We start from the raw sequence: 12,477 nt of genomic DNA on the forward strand, positions 1-12,477 counted from the left end.
ATCCCTGTCTGGCCAACCTCCCCTGCCTCAGCCCAAACCTTTGTGCATGTGCAACACCTTCTGGCACTTCATCGCCCTCACCACCATCCTCAGGTGGCTGCACATGAGCATCAGGGGCAGTGGCACATTTCTGCGACAACAGATGTTGTGCAGCATGCCACAAGTCAGTACAATTTTTCCAACTTATTCTGGTGCATACATCATTGCCCCTCCCGTGCGGTCGAGGCACCAGACGCGTGCCTTCAGCAGTCCAAATGCCCTCTCCACACAGATCCGTGTACGGGCATGGCCAAGGTTGTATGCCCGCTCCGCCGCCGTGTGTGGGTGTACGGAGCCTTGTCATCAGTGTGATTTTGCCATATTTGTCATTTGGCCTATAACATTGTGGAGTGTGCTGTCATACGGGCACGATTGAATCAATGGGGTACTCTCCACTTGGTACGCCTATGTTTCTGTATGTAACAGTACTCATTCACATGTCGCAGGAAGAGGGGGCCCTTCCATCTACTTCTGCTTGACAGAAGTGGCTGCCTCATGTGTCATTGCAAATCCATTTGGCTACAGTTGCATTTGCTGCTCTTCACTATTCTGTACTGTTCTCCATGCATTTTGGGGACAGTGTCTGTGGGATGTGCATTGCCATTAATCGGCCTACTTATGTGTGGTGCGTTTGTGGTTGTGCCAGCTTATGGTTTGAAAATTAATGATTGTCGGGTGGGCAGGGTGGGAATTCTGTACTGTGTCAGTGTTGGGAGCCATGGTGCTACGCACACAGGAGGCTTTATTGTGGCGGGGCTTCCATATGTCACTGTGCTGCCACATGTCGTACATCCTGCATGGGTGTGTTCTGCTGTGTTGCACATGTCCAAGGTTTATGGGCATGTTGGTCTGTTCCTGATGTCTGGAGGCAAGTACCGTGACACATACCTCTAGTTGGTTATAAACATCCTAGAGAGACCATCAGCATTTTGGTGGTGACTTCCTGCTCTGTGCTCAATGGTAAAATCAAACCATGGCAGGCAGATTGACCATCTTAGTAGTTTGGGGTTTTCCCCTTTCATTTGCATCATCCATCTCAAGGGTTGGTGGTCAGTCTGAATAATGAAAGTAGTTCCATACAAGTATGGTCTAAACTTCTTCAGTGCCCACACAATAGCAAAACATTTGCGTTCTATTGTTGCCCACCTTGTCTCAGGATCCTTTAACTTCTTGCTGATGAAACAAATGGGGTGTTCCATACCTTTCTCATCCAGTTGGCTAAGGACTGCACCTATACCTGCATTTGAAGCATCAGTTTATACAATGAAGGGTTGGTGGTAGTCAGGAGCTCTTGTGAATGCAAAAAGAAGATATCGAGGCTGAGTACCCCAAAAGGAAATACACCAAACGCGGGTTCAAAAGATACACAGATCTTTATTCTACAACGGAACAGTTTTCAAAGGACAAAGCCACAGATAGCTATCAGGCTCTCAGTACAACACAGCGAATTCCAGCCCTGTTCGGTGTGTTCAGTGAGTGGGACTGTAAATCAAACTAGTTGCACCTTTTATACAGTCCAAAACATGATGTCCAGCCCACCTATGAGTTAATGAATCTCGGATCTAGGGTTCGTGCTGAGTTCACTTCTAATTTATGCATCTATACATTTTAGGGGTTCTCCTTAATACATTTGCCAACAAGTTACAATACCAACAGTGTGTCTATGGATTCAATATTAAACCTTCGTACATATCTTTGACAATATAGTTAAACAAGAGTGTTCACATTAGATGCTCAAACAGTATTGTGCATAATATATGTCAATGGATTAGTATCGTTGGCACAGGTAATCCTCTATCCACAGGTCAACGAAGGACAAGGTCTCATTACATGACCCTAACATTTGGCCTGCAGGCAGTTTATACATTAACTCACATGCAGAGGTCAAGACGACCATGTTAAACGCAGAACAACACTGTCCACCATTTTAGGACACAGGGTGACTTTAGAGTGAGAATCTAAAATGGCGGATGAACCTAAAATGGCGGCTAATACTGATCTAAGGTCAAGACCTTGTAACGCGGATTTCTTCGCAGAGCGACTGGGCTTAGGCCAATATATACACTAAAGGAGGCATGATATGATTTTCCCGTTCGACAAACCCTCCTTTTGGACTAAGCCAAGCGCTAATCTACTTATAGTCATTTTACGAGTGACTCCACGTCTCAACGTCCATACACTCTGAATCACTATCGGAGATATCTATTGCCATAAAATCGGTTACTAGGATTTCCTTCAACACATATTCATTGGAGTTCTTGTCTGGGGCACATACCTTGCGTCCTAATGTACCCATCGCCTGTGCACAACATCCTCCTAACATCGAACATATATCAGGTAGACATTGTATACAGCAACAAAGAAACAGCAGGATTCCTAAGATGATCAGCAAGACCGAAAGTAGCTTCCATCTCCAAGATCGCAAGAAGTTCCAGAACCAGGAGCTAAGATCCCAGTTCCCCTCAGGAACATGCACTTCTGAATTTAAGACATGCAAATTCTGTATTGCTTTGAAAATTGTTGGGGAGGAGTTTGGTACGAAAACACAGCAAGCGGACCCCACTAATTTACATACCCCTCCACGTTCAGCCAGGATGACATCTAATGCCATCCGGTTCTGAAGTGCTACCAATCTTATTGCTTTCTGCTCTAAAGTCATTTTATAGAGTATGTCAGTGGTTCGGTTGATAGTTCTCTCCAACACTCTCGCTAGTCTCCTGATATCTTCAGAGTTCATTATTTGTCCCCAAAATGGCACAAAGGATTTAGCTACATCGCCCAGAATTTGTGCTGAAGTGTCACCATCCTCGTCCCGTCGTGGACGAGCCTTTTAGACTTCTACGGTACTGGCTATGAATACCCCGGGTAACAGGATCCCTAAGTAACAGGTTTCCTGCCAATCCCTGGGTAACCACGGGAATGCTACATTACCGCAAACAAAGTAGACAGGTTTGCCTACACACAAAGGTCTGTCTTCCTCAGTCAAATTCGCAACGTTGGTGCAACCTTTACAATCACCCATTGACTGAGTACCATTCCTCTGTATGCAAAAAGAAACTGAATCGGGGCTATGGTTAACAGTGTAGGAAGGAGGCGTGGCATCCTTATTGCCTATAGGAGCCATTTTAAAAGAGATCAAGGATTGAAAAGAATCAGACAGTCTATCAGATGGCCTAATAGAAGCAACATTAGGCTTACTCCTATTCGCAAAGAGCGTGTATCCCAAGGGAGTCGAAACACGTTTTTCAAACTGATTCAAATTAGTCCCATCAAAGTTCCCCGAGATGCTATCGTTCCAGCGACCAAAGAATAGTGCTCTAAGAGAAGTATAGCAGGCAGTTGTCAAAGGTCAAAGGTAGAGGATGAATATACCAACCTAGCCCCTTATCCCGTGCTGCGATAAATGGAAGCAGACCCACCAGTTGGATTCATTAAAGATGGCATGTGTAGCAATCATGATGAGTAATAGTGTGTTATTATGGTATCTCTGTCTCAGGGCTGGACTGGCCCACCGGGACACCCCCCCAGTAGGCCTCGGGCATAGGGCCTCTTTGGGTCTTAGCGGAACTGCGGAAGGATACATAAATAAACAAAAGAACATCGAGTCTGAGCCAGCCTGGGTGGCTTGCATGAAATTGGCTGCGCATTTCTTTTCTTCCTAGGGTCGAGGATAGGCTGGCAAGCGCATGCATGTTTGAGGACAGAGCACTGCGCTTGTCACGTCTGCAGCCCTGGTTTGTGCTCACTCGCATCACATGAGGTGCTGCACAAATTGCGCAGGGGCAGGGCTGCGCACAGCGGGGAGGCGGGCGACCACATGTCTCAGTGCACTGCTTTGACTGAGATTGCTCTCTGAATCTCACAACGACTGGCATGGCGAGTGGAGCAGGGCAGTATTTTAGTCAGGTCAGTGCGTTATTGAATAGATAAATTGCTTGGTGCCGGTGGGCGGCAGTGTTGGAGCTTGATCCTCGGACTGGCTGTGGACGGTGGAGAGGAGTGGGATTGTGATTGCGCAGTTGTCGGTGGGCGGGGGTTTTAGGGACTTATTACCTACTCCACTCAATCAGTCATTGGAAAGCACCCTGCAATTTAGGACCACTCCACTCACTGTTGCTGTGCTTGTTAACAGCGTTTTTTTAAATCATCATCAAAGTGCTTACCTTTTTCCTTAATAAGTATGTGTGTAGCGATCACTGGCATCTTGCATATACGGTCCAGTATTTTCAGTATCCCACATGTCCTGAAAATCCTTGTCTCACGTATGTCGCAATACTACTCCTGGGCTGGTATCTTGCATTTATTAATTGAAGTTGCGTAAAGCGCTACATGCAGAGCAAACTGTTTCAAAGCGCTGAAGAAAAACTGAGCGGGGTAAAAAAGGAGGCTGAGACATGAAGGCATTCGGCAGGGGATTTACCAATGCTTTCCCACTGATTCTTATTACATTCCAATTGTGGGGGACAGACACTTTAACAACAAGTATTTAACGATATGCTACATAACATATGATTAAATGCATTTAGCAAAGTTAGACTTCATTGCAATTGTCACTGTGATGGGAATGTCACAGTGCAAGGACCTACGATAGATGCATGCTGTCATGAGATGGCAGATTGCTTGTTGGATATGGATCAGAACTTGGTGTGGTGGGGTGTGATGAGGTGGGGGGGTCGTGAAAGACTGCAGGCCTGCAGTTAGAAATCAAGGTTGATGAGAAGCAAGACCTCAAAGACCTTGTACAGCATTGAATCACATGTTCTCCTCTTACATTTAGAGGGCAATCACTACACATTTTGGGGTCTAGGTGGGTGATTGTCCTACCTCTGCAGCAGAGATGATTTGGTTTGGCAGCCTGAATTAATACCAGTGTTGCAGACCTGAGTGACCCCAGTTGGTTTGTTAGGCGTTGTGAGGAGGACAGACCGATAATTGTGCCAATTATTCAAATATGCTGATGATTCATAGAGTTTTGAAGGCCCCTTTCAGTGGGCACTGTAGTAGAGATATTAATGCCCTTACATGGCCAAATTTCTTCAAACAATTGATTAACCAAGGTGCTCTATGGCCGTTTGCTGGTAGGCTGATGTAAATGCTGCTGCATTAGGCCAGGCCAGGCAGCGGAGTCCAAAATGTCAATTAAGGGTTGATTTTTACTCATGATGTGTAGCTGACGATGGGTATTTGTGCATGAATCTGGCTGCGGCACTCCCCGGATAGTGCATGTGCTGGTATGCATCATGTGTGTACTGCTAAGAGTGCTCATGGCAACTCCATGTGCCAGAGTCCCAGTATTGTGCATGCGCCAACACTTTCAGTGTGCAATATGGTAAACATGCTTCTTCTCCTGGTATCCTGAATGCTCCAGCACTGCCGTATTGTGTAAGGCAAAGGGGGATGGGGGGGGCTCAAACATGTTGAAATTGCCTCTTGCAGCCCTAATACATCTTCAGCCGGCCCTAATACAGGGACACGTGACATATTTAAAGGAAACTGTGCAAGTGAGCCCACTGAGTCTTTTGTACTTTGCTTGAATTCATCCTGGAAGCATATTCTCTTCCGTCCTGCTGTTGGATTTTAGGAACACATGAGACACAAAATGCAGGGCACACTTACCATGAGCATATTCTGTCTTATTGAAGATTAGACATGTGCCAGTTTCCTAGGTGCCATAAAGGGCACTCGCCCACTGACAGCTGCTGAAGTAATGGCAATACCATGGTTAGGCCTTTCATGGCAGCACCGCCCAATGATATCCCTGCCCCGCATCCTGGGTCTTTTCCGCTTGGGGATTAACTGCACATGCGGGACCTTTTACAAAACCCAAAGCACACACATGCATCAGAGACTGGAAATGCCTGGATCGACATGATAGACTGTTTCTACTTAATTAGTTCATGCATCTTATAGGAGCATCAGTGCACGTATATATAAACGACAAGGCTTTGGGGCAGGTGGCTTCTCACTTGGACCACGCCCGTGCAGTGTAGTACAGTTTCTTATTGGGGCGTATACCTGCGCCTGTTGGTCATACAGGTTATCTGAATGGACTGGGTCCCTCTGTGTGCTCTAGCTCTGCTATTGAGTGCTGTGCCCACCCTACTCTACATCACTATGTGACGTTGCAGTTGTCGCCAGGGTACCCACTCTTCAGCATGTGACTCTGGCACGCAGCAGACTTTTTTGTTACATGATGCTACTTTCACCAGCAAAGAGAATATACCAAATTTCAAACAAGCAAGCAAGTATTGAGTCTTTGTCTCAGTGATTGCGGGAGAGGTGGGTTGGGGAGGGTGCTGAGTGGAGTTGCTGAGTTGTATGTAATGTGAGCTGCTAAAACGATTTCCGTGGCAGACGTAGGCATGCGTAGGCATAGTATGTGCATTTCGTATGCATGACACAGACTTATTCTGCATGGGCTGGCAGGGGCTACAGATCTCAGTCACCCTTGTTCAGAATTATGTTAAGTAATATGATTAATTCAAACACCAAATCCCTTCCTTTGCAAACCGAGCAGTGTATGTCAACAGGATCACTTTTAAAGGGTCACAGCCCAATTGATCACTAACTTGGTCCTTATAAGGTGGCACAGCCCCGTGCATTACTCTCAGTGCCATGGGGCATAGTCGGCTCCAAGCACACAGCATGCAGGCTATCATTGAGGCTTTTCAGTCCGCAGCCTCACCCACGCTCCAATATTGTACCACCCACTTAGAGGAAAGGGCTTGTAAAGCAAACAAATGGTGATTGTCGGAAGGTCTCTAATAGCGGCTTCTGGGAGCAGAAGGAATGTGTGAAAAGGTGCTGCGTCTCATCTTCCTAGGCCAAACAGCTCTCTTGTAACTCAGAAACTTTTATTTCAGCTAAAACACAGATAACTCCCCGATACATGAGCATTGCCTGCTGATAGGTGACATTAGGCACCCTTTGGCCACATGAGGGTCATTTTGAGAATATGGGGTTTGAGGGGCATTGACTTGTGCTCCCCTCCAGTCCAGTGCACGGTTGTATCTTAAATGGGCAAGGTGATCAGATCCTACATTGTGGGCTTACAAGAACAGTGAGCCCTACCACATGGACAGTTATTAAAAAATGAGGGCCTGCTGACATCTGTGGCGAAACCCATTCGCCCACATTATAATAATCCACAAAACAATGGTGCACCAATTCACCTAACTTCAAAATAGTTGTCCGCTTGATTAGGGGAGCAATGTGAACTGGTGCATCTACCCAAGAACTGCCTTCCAAGCATGGGTGGAGCCAGCCTCAAAGTTTGGAGAGAGTGTGATGGGACTGAATGAGACGTTTGAAAGCTGATCATTCATGTGGCCATCCATCTATTGGGCTTTCGGCCCCGCCTCTGAGCCCAGGAGTGATGTCTCAGCGCAGGAGAGCAGACATCATAAATTGACTCCAACATAACAAGATTCCTCAAACCTTCATAAGTGTTCACTTTGTAACCCTTAACCCAACCATCTAAGTTCTTCAAACAGTCACACACCCAGGTAGCACAAGGGGTACCATCATGCTTTTTGAGGGTCCTAAACCTCTTAAGGTACTGGAAACGGGTCTTCCCAAATCTAGAAATTAAACTAGCTTCACACACTCATAATCCTGCTTATCCACCTCCCCCAACTCCATTACAGCATCACTTGCAACAGGGGGAGCCTAGAGAAAAGCCAAGGAATCAACTGATTCCATGAGATACCCTGAATCCCATGATTGTATTCAAACATTGCCAACCAATCCAAAACATCAAGTTTAGTCTCATACATACCAATCATTTCCTTTGGCATACAGGGTCTCTTAGGGCTGGAAGACCTAGAAAATCCTGGGAGAGAAGCATTTTCTACAGACAATTTCTTCATCTCTAAAGCATGAGCCATCTCCATTTCTCTGAGCTTTAATTCTTGATGTTTCATGGCAGTTTGTGCATCAATACGTTTCACTTCCAACTCAAGTCTCATTTTCTCAAGTGCAATAAATTCAGGAGTACGTGTAGGACCTTTTGGGGTCCCTGTGGATAGAGGTTATGGTCTCTGAGCAGGTAAGGGAGTTGTAGGGCCTCCTAACAAAGACTCATCTAATTCTTCTAATTGAACACTCTCAGAATCAGAAACATCATTATCCACATTTTCTGGAGCGGTAGGTCCTTCTGACCCACTCTCCAGACATTGTTTTCCCAATAAGTTAGCAACCAATTCAGATTTGTTTCCTTTACCCGAGAGGTTCTTTTCTCTACACATGGTTCTCAAAACCTCAGCAGTGTAGTTTTAGAGACTCTCTTCACTGTAGTTTTCCATATTTGACATGATTCTTCAGTTAATAGAATTCTGTGGTGTTTAGCCTTGTGGTTAGTTGACCCAAGGTAATAGCAGCACTCTAAGTGTAATCTCTACACTTAAAAATCCCACCGCTATACTTACCTGGCAGGGGAGACACCATGATCACTAAGGTGGTTCTCCCAGGGTGAGGCTCATCCATTGCACACCGGATGTGCTGACCCCTGCGATGTCCCCAAATGTGGGATACTGGACTGCATAATTTCTGGTAGTGGGGGACTGCGTTCGCGCTTTCCAAAAAAAAAAATTATAATAATCCCACCGCTGTACACCAGTGTTAGGCAGAATCCTCTGCAGTACCTTTAGGGAACACGACAGGTGATTAAGTCTACAAGTGATAGTACAATTTCACCTTTGGTACAAGCCTGTACTACAGTTATAGTGGTAGCAGTAGCGGAGCAGCCAGACTTATCTCAAGAGCAAATTAGCAGTAATAGGAATTACACAAAGGACTACAATTACTGTGACTCAAGCAAACACTGATTGAAGGTTTATGGTTAAAAAATATAAGTACATTTATTTTTAAACCATCTGTTCACAAAACACTTCACTTCTATTAAACAAAACCACACTCTTAAATATACTACAGACAACCAATTCCCTTGGTTTAGGACAATTCAAGGTAAGTACCTTAGGATTTGACAGACCGGTGTTGTGCAACAAAAGACGTTACCGGAGGTTAAGAAATGCTCACTTTTTGACAGTAATGACAGTTTGGTCTTACGAAAGAAAAGCGTACCTGCGGGAAGAAATGTAACGGTAGACAAACACACTTAGCACATTGAATAAAAATCAAGGCAAAGGGGATAAAAATCATAGGCAATACTTTTGTCAAGGTACTAGAATCAAAGGACAAGTTCAACAATGCAGATAAAGTCAATAGGCCTGCGCCAGTGTAAAATGGAGCAGGGCTCTGTTGTCGAGGATCACACGTTTAGAACAGTTCGAGATTAACGATGCCAGGAGTACTTGGACATTGTCAAAGGGAGGCAAAAGTTATAAGAGGGAAGGAAGAAAGGACAAGCCTTCGGTAAGAAAAAGGGTTCACCCCGATTTCTCAAGGTGGGACGTAGAGAACGACCAAATGTGCACAGTACCTTATTCGTATGAAGAAAGCTGGTGTCAAGGCAGTTGTTCCTGGTAGTTCCTGCAGACTCACGGTTCCTGAAGCTTCAGTTGTGGGGACAAGAAGGAGGACGTCTGGAGCGATCTGCACTACCCAGGGATGAGGCCAGCAGCAGCAAAAGCAACAGTGAATAAAAGGTGCGCTCCTTTAAAACAGGAGAGGGCTCTTCTGACGGCTATCCGGACCACTACAGCTTTGTGCAGCGATTTCAACACAGGAGAGGATTCTCTGGCTGTAGAAAGGCGAGCTGGTTGATCCCACCAGGCCCAAGGGAAGAAGACTCCGGACTGGATCTTCTCTGTCGTTGAAGGGTAGATGCTCAAGACTGCAGCAGGGCTTCACCGATCTCGGGGGTTGCAGCAGCCGTCTTATTCTCTGCTTCTCTTCGGTTCTTGTAGTTCGGGTGGCGACTGACTTCCAGTCCAAGAGCCTGCCTTTTATGCGAAAATCCCCCATTCACACAGCCTGGCTGTCAATCACACAGCAGGGGGGTTGTCCAGCGAGGACAACTCCTTCAGCCAATGGACACAAAGTGTGACTTTGGTCTCCAAGGAGACCCTGTGCAAGGGGTTACTAAACCCCTTCCTCACATTCAGTCCACCTAGACACCCAGATGCCAAAGGAGGGCTTCTTCATAGAAGCCCGCCAAAGGTCGCGAACAAAGAAGGCAAACCTGGTTTGCCGCGCAAAGTAAAACACAAGAAGGATATTAACATAAAGAAATGGCAACTAAACCTGACCGGAGCCAAAAGAAAAAGTAGTTGGTCAAGCGGGATTATGTTCGAGGCTAATATAATAGCCTAAAACAGTACCACATTTATATAGTATAATCGCGGTAGAAAGGTTATGGTAGATCCCACTGCCACCAGCCAAGTCTTAGTGTTAAGGGAGCAAAACAAAGCTCCAAGAGGCGCAGACAACAAGTAGTAGGAATTAACCCCTTCCAATACTCCATGTAAGATGGGGTGTATTGGGTCTGCAGTTTAAATAACTTCATAAAGTAAATGGCAACTTTACCTGTTCTGGGGGACAGTAGTCAGCCCCAGAAAAAATGTAGTCAGTGGGATGTCTCAAAGACAACCCTGTGTCACTGCACTGAAGGTGCTGTGTAACACACACAAAAAGTGGAGCTCATGGAGTGGTGTAGCTCCAGAGCGCAAGATCACACAAACAGTAGAAATACACATGGCAAACACATGTAAGAGTGGGAAAAAGGCTTACACTCTTACCAAGTGGAAAATATAAACCCCAGAAATCCAGAAAAGCTGCTGAGGGACTCACTAGGTGAGGGAAATTAGCCATAAATGAGAAGAGGGCGTGCAGTCCTTACTGCTTGATGGTTTTGGGGACGAAGCAGGGGCTGCAGGTGAGCATGTTAATAATGCCAAGTAGGGTGTGTGCCATGAGGGGCTTGCACGTCATCTTGAGCCCAGGAACCTATTTCTCGAATTAGGGGGCGGGGAGTATCCGGTGGTTGTAAGAGCAGTGTGGAGATGCGCGATGCTAGTTGCAAATTCCTGTACTTGTTTGTGCATGGAATAGTGGCCCAAAAGTCACCTGTAATCATTGGGTCTCCCGACTTGGTTAATCTAGTGCGATAGGGAACGGCGTCAGGGAGGAAGTACAAGGGATGAATGGTGGAAGGGTCAGGCAAGAGGGGAAACATTTTTAAGGAGATCGATATGCTTGGTTTCACATCATGAGGCGGTACATTCCAGGAATAGTAGGCTGGCATCTGGCCTCCAGTGGCCTGACAGGGCTGGACAGGACTGAACACAGTGCTTTGAGTGGGTCTTTGAAGGGGGGGCCGGCATCGCCTGCCGGCTCACGGGACCAATGTGAAATAAGGCCTGACGCGGCCAATCAGGAATCATGCGAGGCGGGACAAAGGGCCAGCAAGGCCCTGCTTCCTTCGATCCCTCAGCGGTGGCCATCTTTACTTTGAGCTGATGCTCCTTACTTCTGTGTGTTTCCCTAGCCTCTGGGTCTGCTTGGAGGCTGGAGGGGCACGCTCCTTCTGCAGGACAGGGTCAGACAAGACTGAACACTGTCCTTCAAGTGGGTCCTTGGAGGGGGGTCGGCCTCGCCTGCTGGCTTCCCATACTAATGTGAAATAAGGCCTGATCCAGCCAATCAGGTATCAAGCGAGGACGGACAAAGGGCCAACAAGGCTGTGATTCCTTTGATGCCTCGGTGGCAGCCATCTTAACAGGGAGACAAAGCTCCTTACTTCTGTGTAAATCCCCAGCATCTGGGTTGATCATAATTTGATTGGGACCCAGTCTAACTGCCCCGGCCACGGACGGGAGGTGTCAAGCCGGTCCTCAGAGTCTGTTAGGCAAAAACCTGTGCAGTTCCCTCTGGGACCACTGCAAAAGATTTAAGACTACAGGTGTTGGCAGTAAACCCACTTGGTAGCAGTCTGGACCACACAGATTCACTGTGGTAGCTGTGGCTGAGCAGTCAGACTTCCCTCAAGAAGAGTTAGGCAGTATATAGAGGATACAAAATAGGTACAGAGGCACAGTAGTACAAGCAAACACTGACCAGAGCTAGGTGTAAAAGTATATACTTATTTATTTTAAAGGCACACTCATAAATTACACTAGCACAGAAAAAGATAAGAAATTCAAAACACAGTCACTATTACTTATATGTACATCCCTAGGCACACTCATAAATTACACTAGCACAGAAAAAGATAAGAAATTCAAAACACAGTCACTATTACTTATATGTACATCCCTAGTCATTTGTTGGACAAGTCTAAGTTAACACCACTTCTTTCCAAACAGAGGTGAGCGCTTAACGTTAGATGGCACTCCAACAAGTTATTGAAAAAGGGAGGGAAAAGGCAGAAATAAAGAAAGCAGCAAGGTAAAACACTTTTCACATAAGGTTAGAAAGGCAGTCAATTGTGGAACAAGGAGAATTGGTTCGGGGCCCGCTTTAGAGAGAGCCAGGCGAAAG

At 46.2% G+C, this 12,477-nt stretch overlaps 1 non-coding gene across 1 annotated transcript; it reads left to right on the forward strand.

Annotated features, from left to right (window-relative positions):
* Positions 1 to 8,457: 8,457 nt before the first annotated feature.
* LOC138498939 (U1 spliceosomal RNA) lies at positions 8,458 to 8,621 on the forward strand. Its single transcript, XR_011279030.1, has one exon. It is a non-coding gene; the product is annotated as a U1 spliceosomal RNA (small nuclear RNA).
* Positions 8,622 to 12,477: the final 3,856 nt, after the last annotated feature.

Source organism: Ambystoma mexicanum, chromosome 5q, assembly GCF_040938575.1.
Source record: "Ambystoma mexicanum isolate Mex_15411 chromosome 5q, UKY_AmexF1_1, whole genome shotgun sequence".
In the NCBI taxonomy this organism is placed as follows: domain Eukaryota; kingdom Metazoa; phylum Chordata; class Amphibia; order Caudata; family Ambystomatidae; genus Ambystoma; species Ambystoma mexicanum.